Raw genomic sequence first — 15,000 nt, forward strand, 5'->3', positions numbered from 1 at the left:
GCCGAATTGAATGTAAAGCAGAAATTAGTTTTGTCCCTTTTTGTATTCCATATTTTCAATGAAATTAACTGTAATCATTAGACGATCGTTGATTCAATCAGTTGCACCTTCCTATGGTAATTTAACACACGCACATATCATCATCATCACCGCCACGTTGACGATGAATGTAAAATGAAATTCTACTGTAATGTTATAGCTACCGGGCAGCTATAAAGTGATGCACAATGCACGAGGCTCTGAATGCACTGCATCTCATAACTGAAACAACTACAAATTAAACATATTTTATTTCGTAATTCCTGTTCCCTTGTTATTCAGTAATTGATATTACGCTCGGTACTAAGGCGGCGAACCGGCAGAATCGTTAGCACGATATATATATATATCAGGGTGGCGAGCTGGCAGAATCGTTAGCACGCCGGGCGAAATGCTTAGAAGTATTTCGTCTGCCGTTACGTTCTGAGTTCAAATTCCGCCGAGGTCGACTTTGCCTTTCATCCTTTCGGGGTTGATTAAATAAGTACCAGTTACGCATTGAGGTCGATGTGATCGATTTAATCCCTTTGTCTGTTCTTTTTTGTCCCCTCTATGTTTAACCCCCTGTGGGCAATAATGAAATACACACACACACACACACATATATATATATATATATATATAAATTGACAGGATGAGATAAAAAAAATCCAAGGCTGTAAATAGTTTTCAAAACATTTATAAAGAAAACGTCTTACAGCTGTTTCCGAGATATTTTATATATCCCTTCATCAGAGACGGTGCGAGAAAATGTTTGAGTATTAATTATTGTAGAGAAGATATGAAATACAGAGGGAAGTAAGAGAATGAAAATAGAAGTGAGATACATAAGGATATTGTATTTGCAGTTCCATTATTTAAGTACAATGGTGTATATAAGTCGTGAAGAAGGTTCCTGTACTTTGTGTGTGAGTTCCAATGGTAGTTATATTTGGTTATTCCAAGCATAGAACCTTGTAAACGGTGTTGTTCCATCGAGGGGGTTTATAGAGTGTGTGTATATATATATATATATATATATATATATATATATATATATATATATATAAAGAGAGAGAGAGAGAGAGGTGTAGATTGGTAAAGAGGGGGTAATTAATTCTCGATTGAGAAAATGTGAATGCACAGTAAAACCACAAAACAGTTAATCTAACAACGGAGGCACTTCAACGTCAAGTTATAGAGAGTACGGGAGAAAAACCTTGCATATTTTAAGCGGCTATTATTGTGACGTTAGTAAAGTTAGGTAGATGGAAATGGAATCTTCATGTAGCTAACATTTTATCGTTTTTTTTTTCTATAGTTCCCATTATAGATTAATCTAATGCATGCCATGCGTCTTCTGTTCAATCGTTTATCAAGAAGAGTGGATGTAGGAGGGGCTTTTCTTGCACTCTGCAATGCCTTTTTTTCTCTATTACTTGTTTCAATCATTGGTCTGCGACCAGGCTGGGGCATCGCCATGAAGAGTTTAGTCAAATCGCCCCCAGTGCAGTTATTTTTTTTTTTTTACTCATGTATTTATTATAACGATTTCTTTTGGCTGAATCGATGAGTTACGGGAGAAATAAACAAACAGATGCCGGTTGTCAAATGATGGGGAGAGGGAAACACATAAACACACGCGTTCAATACACTCACACGCATAGACATACACATGCACACACAAAGAAGCACACACACATGTATATTTATATATAAATATACATACATACATACATACATACACACACACACGACAAGCTTCCACGCTGTTTCCATCAAGTAAATTCATTCACAAGGCATTGACAGGTCCGGGACTATTGTAGAAGGCACTTGCCCGAAGCGTTGTGCAATGGGACTGAACCCGAAACCACTATTTTTTTCTACCCGGCCAACCATGATGTTGTTTAGAGTCTTGCTCTGTATATTACACTACTTTAGCTCATGAAAATGTTTCCAGAGAAGGATAAGACATCAAAATACATATAGTAATTTCTTGACAATGAAACATAGCACGTAGAGACATCGGTAGCCATGGAAATAGGCGCAGTTCTAACACAAAAAGCAAGTCTCCCTTGGACATTATTGTCTCGAGTCCAAGGACGCGTACAGCCTATTACCTGATTTCTATGATGTATAAATAACCGAGATCACAACAATCCTTCTGAACGTGACGCCATTCGGATTCAGGGTTACTCATCTACAGTTGTCTGAACTGGAGCAACTGAAATGAAGTAATTTTGCACAAGAACACAACGCACCGCCTGGTCTGGGAATCGAAACCATCATCTTGTGATCGTGATGTAACATTGTAACTACGAGGTCATGCACCTTCACACAGTCGCAATGTCTTGGGAATTTTTAAGTGAAAATAATAAGAAAAAACAATTAATTTTCCAAGTATATTGTTTGCCAGTTGCAATTGTTATAAACAGTTGTAAAACATTTGATAAATTATTTCAACTACCTTATCGGTATTAGGAAAATTTAGCAGAGGACGAATTGGAAATTTTCCAGAATAAATTATTGTTGCTTCGTTTTCACCAATATCCTTTACAAGTATTCAACGGATGTTTGGAAAGATAATCCTAACGTTATGTGCAATAGTTAAAATGTCATAATACAAGATCATTATTTGATACGAACATTTAAATAATTTCCACCGGAAGCCAAATCAAATTACAAATTACAAATATCTACTTTTCATTTGATGGTCTTCAAGCAATTCTGCAAATCAAGTGCTTTTTCGGAATATATTTCTGGTTTTATTTATTTATTCTTGGCAAAATGTAAGATAAAACCGAGTCATAGAGTTAATGTAATTCTATATTTCTCTTCAATATATTATTGAAATAAAACGAGTGTCTTAGCGCAAGAGATTAGCGACTGCCAAACACAAAGAGAACAGCACGATTTCCATTAATATTTCAAGCTATTTCGCTTCAATTTTACTGGTAATCCCCTTTTGTCCATTGACTCAACGGTAGCCGTTTATATCGTTCAGGGACAGAATGTCAGTATTGAGAATATTTTGATGATCAAGTAGTCTGCTACAAGGTATGTTAGTTATTGTGACAAAGGATAAAGAGTGCATAAGCTGGAGGACTACTATTTCCAACTCTCCTACCAGCTTTGTTCCTCTGCATGAGTTTTGTGGCCCTCCAATAATATCGTTTCATTGCACACTGAAAGATATATCTCCGTGATACGCCACCACTTCTCTAAAGATATCGATTGGTTATCTACTAGGATGAACATATGCATGTCCCAGAAAGTAGAAAGACTGACTTAAATGTTGAAGTGTTCTAAAAAAATGTTTATCTTTGCATGTTTCCTAAGATGTACACTGGTACCTTAATAATAAGTATATAATAGTATTTTCTACTGTAAGCAAGAGGCTTGACATTTGGTAGGAGAGAGGGCCTAGTCGATTGCATCGACCCCAGTACTCAACTGGTACTTAATGTATCGACCTCGAAAGGATGAAAGGCAAAGCCGACCTTGGCAGAAATTTAATTCAGAACGTAAAGACGGACGAAATGCCGATAAGCAGATTGAGTTCGATAGTGTTTGAACTCAGAACGTAAATTCCTGAAAGAAATGCCGCTAAGCATTTTGTCCGTCGCGATTCTGTCATCTCGCTGCCTTAAACGTGGATATAATATTAAAGATCTAAGCGTTACACATTTGTTTATGATACAGTTTTTCCATCCTACGGATTGTATATTTTGTGGTACTATATAATTTGTTCAAATACCTTTGGATGTTATTGTCGTCGTTTCCAAGATACTTATTTTTAAAAGACTTGTGGTGGTGGGGGTGGGGGTGGCAGCGGCGGCGGCGGGGTTTTAAACTTCAATTATACCATATCCAATTCTTGTTTAAGAATGGCAGCTTTTGTTGAATTTCAAGAGCACAAGTAAGATTTCGCAAAACAAAAAATTGTCTCGAGTTTATTAAAACACATTATCATTGTGTTTTCAATCATAAACACTATAAAGAGCTGCTTTCTATTTACACACTCACAAACACACAGATCCATATATATATGTATATATATATATATATATATATATATATATATATATATATACATACATACATAGACACACACACACACACACACACATATATATCATATATATATCCACACACATATACGTATGTATGTATGTATGTATGTATGTATGTATAATAGTTTAATAAGGGGAACTCTTACAAATAGTTTTTGTTACATCTTTCAAAAATTGTTTGTAGGAGTCAATTATAAAGTGTGGACAAGAGCAGAAAAAAATGAGAGACAAAAGAAAAATAATGATTTTCCGTTTGAAAAAGGTGGCGATTGGAGGAGCTGCAGGAAATGACTTATGTTTGTGGGAGGATAAATGAAAGGAAGGAAGAGAGAAGATGGTAAGGTTTTGATGTAAATAGTGGAAAATGTTGTGTGGGTAAGGATTGTGACGAAAGTCTGGCAGTACTTTAGGAATTCTCCTTTTAGGCTGGGATAGGTGTATAAATAAATAATAGGTGACTAGACCAAGCTATAGAAGAAGACAGGCACAAATACAACAAATACATCAGAGCAGGTGTCGGGGAACTTTTTTAACCAATTACCCCAAAATATATCTATTTACCCCTTGATTTGAAAGAAAGAAAATCATAGATTCTTTGAATTCAAAGGTTTATTAAATCTATTTATAGGAATCTATTTACACGTCCATTACATTGGAGAGATGCAGTGTTGCCAGAAGAAAAATTTCTGTCGTTAACACGCTTTTATGTAATTTTACTTATGTCAATTGAATCCTCATTACCCCCAAAGAATTTCATTTTTAACCCATTTGGGGTAATTTACCCCGGTTCGCCGACCCCTGCATTAGAGGATATATCCAATAAAATATTCATCACACAGAAAATTTATTTTATGAATCAAATTGAAAACAATTATCGAACAGATGAATACATAAACAAAAACTGATAAAACGGAACATAAAATGCATCACTCTTGATCATAAACTAAAATTAATACTACTACACTGCAAAAAAAACACCAGAACCTTCTTGACCGGTAGTCACGTGTTAAATTGTTTTGTTCCAGTCAAATTTATTGTCAATTAATACACCATAAGCATGTAAACCTGAAAAGAGTTGTAATTTACAAGTCTGATTGTTAAACTAAAAGTTGTTAACTTCAGGACGCTAGATGTTAGATTGAATATATTAATACAATACTCTCTTGTAGATTCACCATGCATTTATAGCAAAAGACAATCGCAACGCGCTATAACACACACGACAAAACAAAATGAGATAGAAACATACAGGAGAATACTATTTATGAAGATATCACCCACATCATAAACAGTTGTCCGAAAATGTCATCACGATATTATCTACCGATAAAACATGACGTTGTAGCTAGGACACTCTATAATGAAATCAGTCGGAAGGAGAATCCCGAAGACAAAGAAATAAGAACCCATAATATGTTAGAAGCCATTGCCACTCATAATAAAAAGGAATACTGGTGGAATGTACCAGTGAAGACCTCAATAAAATGTAAGCACAATAGACCTGATATAATGATTTAGGATAGAGAAGCGAAACTCTGCACAGTTGTGGGAATTAGCTGCCCAGCGGATGTTAACATAAAGCTGAAGATCAGAGAAAAAAAGAACACCTATGTTGAACTTTTGAAAAATCTGCAGTTACTCTATCCAGATTACAAGTTCAGGTTTATTCCTGTAATTATTGGGGCCCTGGGATATGTAATACACTGCTTAAATACCAACCTTGAGAAATTAGGCTTCTCAAAATCAGAAAGGAGAAAGTTAATTCATAAACTATAGATCCAATCCATCATTGGAACTGTAAAAATCTGTGAAACTTTCCTGGAGTTTATCATTTAAATATATATGAGCATGTTTAGATATGCAGCTATATGCATGAGAATACATACAAATCTGCACATACATACATACATACATACATACATACATACATACATACATACATACATACATACATATATACATACACACGTATATGCTGAGATACACATATCGAAGAACGTTGTATTTCAAACTGATAGGAGAGAAAGAATTTATGGTGGAGTTGTAATGTACGCCAAGGAAGATGTCATGCCTGTAGTCCTGCTGTTGCACTCAAACACAGTTTGTGACACACTGATAGTACACATTAAACAGATCAAAATGGTTATATGTATCACTTTTTGTCCACTAGATGATCCAAATCATGGGGACTCATTTGATGCGAGTCTCAAAAAGGTGGAAGGGGGATTAACTAAGTTTAAATGACAGCATTCGCATACTTCTAGACCTCAATCTCCTTAATGTCGAATGGCCAGTGAGCCGCCTCCTCGACATGTCACTGCATGAACAGAGGGAAGCAGAGTCTCTGCTTGACTTTACATGGAGCAAGTAGTGCTCTACTCAACAAGGGATAAAAATATTCTAGACCTCTACTTCACAAATAAGTCGGAGCTCATCCATAATGTTATGGTGATATCGACAATTTTCATGGATAATAATTTAGTAGAACTAACAATACATGCAGAAATCTGTAGGCATGCAGACTACTAGAAGCACCCGACTCCTTTCCAGCCTGAACTTTCATAAAACTGATTGGGAAGGCATTCAGAAAGAAGCCCCCCAACAAAACTGTTTCGCCAGTCTCTCTGCAGATCCTCTACACAAGATATTGACATAAAGCTACAGCACTTTAAGACAATCATGCATGACACACGTAGCGAGTTTACTCCTAAGAAAATACCAAGCCATCAGAAAAGCATAATTCCCAGAGATAGGAAGATTAGCAAAGATCTCAAATCGTTTAAAGGATAATGAAGAATCTTACCTCAAACAAACATTACTTGAGATTGAAAGTGAACTCAAGCACTTTCATGAAAAGAAGACGGCAGAAAAGGAAACCAGGGCTGTAAAGAATGTAAAAACAAAACCTAATGCCTTCTAAAGTTTGCAAAAGATTCTGTTTTAGTTTGGTACAAGACAGGGCCACTGTTCGAAGAAAATGGCTCACTGAGTATAGTAGAGAGGATAAATGGAATATTGAATGTGCCTGATGAGTTCGTCGGCACCACGGCTTTACGCAAAAGGTGACAATTATCGATTACATCTAGATAGAGAAAACTAATGTAATGTCAGCCATTGATGAAATAGGCTTATACTCAGCTACAGGCCCTGCTGGGTTCTCAGCTATTCTAAAGAAATGCAAAGAGGATCTGGCAGTGCTTCTGCAGATCCTCTTCCAAAGCTTCCTTGCAACTAGGATGCTAAAAATTATAGGCCCATCTCTTATAGGCCCATGTCAGTAAAGTCATGGAATGCATTAGGAGGAGGAAACTGATAAGGTTCCTAGAAGATAATGACTTGCTACTTGACACCTAACATGATTTCCGATCAGGAAAAAGCTGTCTTATTCAGCTTCTACAGCATTATAGCTGAGTGTTGAAACATTTAATGAATTACTCAAATGTGGATGTGATATAACTCGATTTTGCAAAGGCCTTTAATAAGGTTGACCTCAAGGTATGTCACAAGCTGCGGAGACTTGGGAAAGTCGGAGAGTGGTTACATGACTTCTTAAAGACAGATTCCAGGATGAGACAGCCAATGCGGTCCTCTCCAAGGAGGCAGTAATAGCAAGTTGAATGCCTCAGTGGACTGTCTTGGTGGCTCTCTTAGACATACCATCTATTACACAAATAACCACACTTACTAGCTATGCTGACGATATAAAAGTAGCACAAGAAGTCAAGGAACCTTCCGATGCTTTATTTCTGCAGGACCTAGATGCAATATATAAACGGGCAGGAAAAACAACATGCAATTTATCACGGTAAAATTCCAAGTCCTCTACTATCAGACAACTTGCGCTTACATGCTGCAACAAAGATACTTTGAACCAAAAGCAGTAGCAATCTCAGAATTAAACACAGTACATGATCTGAGGACTGACATGAGTAACGACGCATCGTTTCATGTACATATCGCCAAGATGATGGCAATATGCAGGCAAATTTCTGGACGGATCCTAAGAATTTCATGACAAGGGACCGGAAAACTATACTGGTTCTATGGAGGGCATATGTCCTCAGCCGTCTGAACTACTGCTCTCAACTGTGGTCACCCCAACAGTGTCAAATCATTAGCGAAACTTGAGGCAGTTCAGCTACACTACTGGAAGAAACTGAAAGGATTAAGACTCTACTCGCAGGACAAAAACAGGAGAGATATGCGATGATATACGTATGGAAGATCCTAGAAGAGTTGGTACCAAACTTTAGCATCGAACCAGACGTCACAGCATTGTTACTCATCCATTCCGTCTAGAGTGAGGACCATGTACTGCAATAGCTTGGGGTTCAAAAGCCCACAGTTATTTAATATCTTGCCAAAAAGTCTGAGTGATCTACTTGGAGTTGGGGTAGATGTTTTCATGAAAACAACTTGACCTGTCGCTCAAGATCCCAGATGAACCTACATCACAACAAGCTCAAAAGAGGGCAGTATTATCAAACTCACTCCTTCACCAAAAACAAATCACAAGAGAATGGCCATTGTACCCCAACTTGACTTCCGCCTTTAAGTCAAAAAGCATTAAAAAAATAAAGAATACATACATAAATGAACTCTAGATTTGACTGATAATGGGAAAATTATGTCTGTAAATGCTGAAAGTCGGTTAAATTGACGATAATCTAGTTGTAATATTTTATTGTTTTAATGCAAAATAAAAGCATTCATAGGGCACAGACAACTGCACAACATAGAGTTATTAAATTAACATAAAGAACTTGCAATTTTTTACTCCAAAGTACTGTTGCTGAATATCTCTCGATGTGAGATTTAAAAATAGTAATTTTCTAATTTATAGATCAGTGACTAGTTGTCACTTTGAAAACTGTATATTTCGAACGGGAATTTGGCAGCGCCACCTCTAGCTGAATAAAGGCGACGAGCGACCTGGAATCCTGGGTTGAGTGAAGTTTGTGTTTGACTATACGTGTAAATCGCTTTGTTGATGCTTGTTGAAGGTCTTTCGTACCTACAGTTAATTAATTGAATTGTTGAATTGTTATTTTTGCTTAATTGCTTTCTTCCCTATTTATGGGTGAAGTTATAACAAACGAAAAAATGGAGACCCAACCAGTCGTTAGCTATGCTGCAGCAACCGGAAAGGGTTTGACTGCGGATGTACTACAAGTGAGAGAAGTGAAATTTGAGGAGAAAAGATTGAAGGAGTTTAACAAACTCAAACTCATCGCAAAGGAGGGTACCAGCCTGAGGCTGGTGACAGAGAAGACGACGAAAAGTCAGTAGTCTATAGAACGCTGTCCACAGCAACTAAAAAGGTAGAAATAGCTACGATGGAAGCAGTGGAGGAATGCCTAAAGTACATAAAGTAACTCACGACATTTTATACTAGATGAAAGAAGTACGGCACAGTGGAGGTTCGGTTCGCGACCGAACAGGATGCGACAAAGTACTTCATAGTGCCGTTAAGGTTGTCAGAGTGGGCACGACTGCCAACCTACAATGGCAAACGTGCGGTCAGAGTTAGGATTGGCAGAGTGCCTCCAGAGATCGATGAGGCGTGGCTGGTAGCAGCCATCCTCTTCAATACGGAGGAAAAAACAAGAATTTCCAAGGTTACAAGAACAACAGAGGTAAACTTATGGGGATACGGCCTCGAGGTGACGGCCCAAATCAGTTTACCGGATTTACATAAAATCACAGAATAGATTGTATTACCAGAGGATGTAAAACTGAGAGTGGTAGCGTTTTCGCCTCTTCTAAATGGCTATGAGAAATTTATTTCTCCTAGCCGACGAGGAGGATGGGGCGTGGTGGTCCTACTCAGGAAGACCTTGGACTTACAAGTAAGTACAGTCTTTCTGGACCCACAAGGTAGGCTGGTCATCCTAGATGTGACCCACGCTAGTAAATAGTCCTTCAGGTTGGTAGCTGTCTATGCTCCTAAAGAGTGTAGGCAGTCTGGTTATTTTCGAGACCTGGAGCACTTTCTAGTGACGTCAAAAACGGTAGTTCTGTTAGGAGACTTTAACGCTATACTCGATGCACGGGTGGATAGTGTTGGCTTGACTGATAGGAGGGAAAATCCTAGCCTCAAGGGTCTACTAGAAAGCTATAATCTAGTAGACCGTTACAGACTGGATGAGCCGAGCGATCCACAGTGGACGTGGAGTAATAACGACGGCTCACACAGATCTTATATAAACTGAGTATTCGTTAGAGAAAGAGATCGAAATACTTTTAGTTGTCCACAATTTTGTATTGTACCTTACACGGATCACAAATTTGAGACATGTGAGGTGCATATAGATACATGTCATAGACAGGGACCCGGGGTACTGAAGATTAACAAGTCCATTTTAACTTGTGAAGCCTTCCGTGCCCGGATTAAGGATTTAGTACAGAGGGAACTATGTGGCGCCATCATTAATAATAGATGGTGGAACGCCCTCAATAGAGTCATTCGTTTAGATTCTATTAGATTTAGCAATCAGCTAAGTTTAGATAGATCTAGAATAGAAAGGGAATTAGTTAAGAATTTAGACGAGGCTATGGAATGTGGCTCTGCAGCTAGAGTGCTGGCGGCGAGAACGGTCTTGTACCGTCACCTCAAAGCCAAACACGAAGGCTGCAGAGTTAGAGCTGAGCTACGTGCAGTGGGCCAAGAAGGTATTAACGTTGCCGGATGGGCCCGTCGTGTGGAGTGTCAGAGGGGCAAACAAGTTTCTATAAAGTCTTTAACTGACGAACAGGGGTGCAAGAGCTATGGATAAGAAAAGATGCAAAAGGCCTTTCACCAGCATTTCGCCCGGTTGTTTGGGCAGAACTACACGCTCGAGCGTAGGGAGTCCCTAAAGGGCTTCCTCGCCGGTGGGCCGCTCCAGCATGACCGCAGTCTAATAACTGAAACAAGTAAAAAATATATACATGCATACATATAAGTTCGAAGTATTGATTTGGTCCAATAGTAGAACGTCTGTATTCGATTTTCTATTTGGTTTGCAGAATTCTTGATGTGAAACATATTTTGTTATATCTCGGGATGGTGATTATGCCAATAATAAACATTGTTATGGTGATAATGACCCTCCCGAGATACAACTACATAGATAGATAGATAGATATATATATAGATAGATAGATAGATAGATAGATAGATAGATACACAAAATACAATTTTGGTTTATTTTGGGGTTTCGTTTTGTTCTGTTTTTTTTATGTGTTTTTGTTTTTTGGTGGGTGGAGCGAGGCCTGCTGGAAGTTTCTCTTGATAGTGTTAAAGGATTCTTTCCAATTGCGAATTTATTTCCATGCAAATTCATTTTTTGATTGATTAATTCTATAAATCGAAAAGAAATTATCATCGCATTTTTTGGGTTGTCTTTTTTTTTTCATGTTTAATGAATTAAAAAGATTTTTTGAAAGAACATTTCACCGGAATATATGAAAAATGTCATTCACAGAAAAATATCTCATGTAATAGAAAACCATTTCCAGTCTCATTTTTTCTTTTATTCTTTTACTTGTTTCAGTCATTTGACTGCGGCCATGCTGGAACACTGCCATTTAGTCGAAGAAATCGACCCCAGGACTTATTCTTTCTAAGCCCGGTACATATTCTATCGTACATATTCTTGTGCCGAACCGCTAAGTTACGGATACGTAAAAACACCAACATCGGTTGCCAAGCGATGGTAGGTGGGACAAACACAAACACACATAAGTACACACACACACACACACACACACACACACACATATATATATATATATATATATATATATATATATATATACGACGGGCTTCTTTTCAGTTTCCATCTACCAAATCCACTCACAAAGCTTTGGTCGGCCCGAGGCTATAGTAGAAGACACTTGCCCAAGGTGCAACGCAGAATATTTTGAATATTTATTGAAACACGCATTCAGTATCTTGCAAAAAGTTTTCGAAGTATGGCTTTATCTGTTATACCTGATGAACCTACATCACAGCAAGAAATGCAAAGAAGGGAAGCTGTGGCCAACTCTCTACTTCGTCAAGACCTATTCCAGAGAAATGACATGGAAATTAATCTAAGATAAACAAGCATTAGCGCAAACGGTGGTATTCCACCATGGTCACAACCTTTGGCTAAAACCGATAATAAAGCAGCAGAATAACAGAATTTTAAAAGTCCTAAAATCTATCAAGGATTACACCAAACTGATGGTATCAGAGAATGGTCTCTCCCAGGATCGCTTAAACTCCTCAGTCATTGGTTTTATTGGTCAAATATTCACCGTGCTTTCATATAGACACTTTAATAGCAGTAAGCCTCCGACTGAGCACACAAAGCACACAAATATACAAGGAAAATTTGTACAAATATAATAACATATGTCTGTGTGACGTATATCTTTTTATTCAAAGTTAACAACAGCAAAAAAAATTCATCCTGTTACGGTATCGTTAACAACATATTGCATAGGAAACCAAAATCAATAATCGATGTATATTGATGATTATTTACTAAAAAAAAACTAAAAGCTGGTCTTTTGGTGATATGATATTGAAAATATTAATATATTTCCATAACGTTGTTCTCTAATGTAATCCCTAGATATAAGGTAACGAGAGGGCGGAATCGGTAGCATGTCGAACAACATGCTTAGTTGCATTTATTCCGGCTCTTTATGTTCTGAGTTCAAATCCCACTGATATCGACTTTGCCTTTCCTGAGGTCAATGCAATCGACTTGCCCCTTCAAAAATGCTGGCCTTGAAAGCTGAATTGGACAGGCGTCCCCCCACCCCTCATATATATTTATATATATATATATATATATATATATATGACGGCCTGCTCACAGTTTCCGTCGACCAAATTCAGTTATAAGCTATTGATCGGATCAGACCTGTAGTTAAAGGCACTTTACCCCAGATGCTACGCAGTGAAACTGAACCCGAAAACACATGGTTATCATGCGAGCTTCTTAATCACACAGCCATACCTGAGGGTAGTTTTGTGTCTATCTAAACTGTTAAAGATAGCTGTAAGGCAATATTTCCTTTAACCTACTTCAGACTTAGTTCCTCAGAGACATTATACAACAGCTTCTATCTTACATTGTAGATGAGGTTGCATTAAAAATTCATTTTCCGTGGGGAATTTCAAATTGAGAAAGTTCTTATCAGTTGCACAGTAATCCCAATACCTAGGAGATTCAGTTGTGTTTACGAGATGGTATCTTAAAGTTTCCGGACTATTATGTTTAATAAAAAAATTATTTATTTACCTAAGTTTTAACATCATCTCTTTCGCAATAGTCACCTTGCACAGCAATACACCGGTCCTAGCGTTCCTGCCACTTTTGGAATCCAACCTGAAAGTCGTTTTCCTTAAGTGAATCGAGGATCTTCTGCAATTCGCTCTTGATCTCAACAACGGTGTTAAAAATGCGACCTTTGAGCTGCATTTTCAACTTGGAAAAGAGATGGAAGTCTGCAGGTGGTAAATCTGGCGTATATGGCGGGTGCAGAACCGATACCACGTTCTTTTTGGCGAGAAACACACGAATGAAGAAGGCTCGATGACAGGGTGCATTGTCGTTGTGAATAATCTAATTCCTCACAGTAGAACTCTCGATTGGTGGTCTGGCCTTAGGGGACGAATTCTCGGTGCACAATGCCACTTTTCCGGGGATGACGTTCGTGACAAGTCTTCCAGATCGCTCGCCGTCTTCCAGACGTTCTCCTGCTTTTGAAGCGCCCGTGCTACCCGAAACATTGCGTACACCTCATTGACACATCGCTGTAAGCTTATTGAAGGACGTTCACTGTCTCTGTTGCAGACTTTCCAAGTTTAACACAAAATTTCACGTTGGCTCTTTGTTCCAACTTCCTGTTCTTGACAAAATCGCAGACTACAACATACACGTGATCCCAAGAACACATTTTTCACAACTTGCAAAGTAAACACAACAATGTCACATGGCACACTGACTCATGGCCACTGCTAGCTCTCACTGCGCACGCAACAGTGTGCTGTTATCTGTTGGTGCGCTACAGAACTGTCTGGGAACTTTTTGATACCTCCTCGTATTTGTGGTCTTTTTCCTACCCCATTAGGTAGCCTGATCCAACAATAATGGAGAGACATTTTTAACCCCTTGTCTGTCCTGTATATCAAATGTGATACACAGGACATATTGCCTTGATGTCCATACAACAGATATGATACACATTCCTAATTTTTTTAACCAGTACAGTAACTTGAATAGAAAGGAAGCTTTCTATTACTCAGAACGTATGAAACAAGGGCTAACAAAAAGTCTGGAAACAAACTTATGAAAATGTTTTAGACAGGCAAAGGGTCAACGATAAAACACAGAGCTGGTGGGGGGCTGGAGCAAGATTCAAACTGCTGGCATTTCAACTAGTAGGGCAGAGATCTTGATCTACAGCGAGCTGTTACACATAAGCTTCCTTTCTTTCATTTTTAGGTCATAGAACATGTGTTATTTCTGTGCTCAATTTCAGGTTTTCGTGCAACAGGTGTGGGAATAGCATAAATTATTATAAATTATGATAAATTGTAAAAACCTGATCAGATATACACCCAAATACAAAACTTCAACGTTCTCAAATGCATCACGTAGCTTATGAAGCTACCTATTAACCTATGGTACAACAGCGATATATTAATGTAATGTTGACTTTTCCTTCAATAGTCTATACTAATTACTTCCGTGGTGGCTTTGTTTTCTACGTTTCTGGGACAAAATACAGCGGTGCCTATGATTGATTTAAACATAAAGTTGATGAAAACTTATTGCCTCTACCTTTTTGCCTTTCACTCGTCTATCATTGGATTTCAGTTATGCTGGAGCACCGCCTTGAAAATATAGCGTTCCCATGCTGGGGATCG

Source organism: Octopus bimaculoides, chromosome 2, assembly GCF_046866305.1.
Source record: "Octopus bimaculoides isolate indiv1 chromosome 2, ASM4686630v1, whole genome shotgun sequence".
In the NCBI taxonomy this organism is placed as follows: domain Eukaryota; kingdom Metazoa; phylum Mollusca; class Cephalopoda; order Octopoda; family Octopodidae; genus Octopus; species Octopus bimaculoides.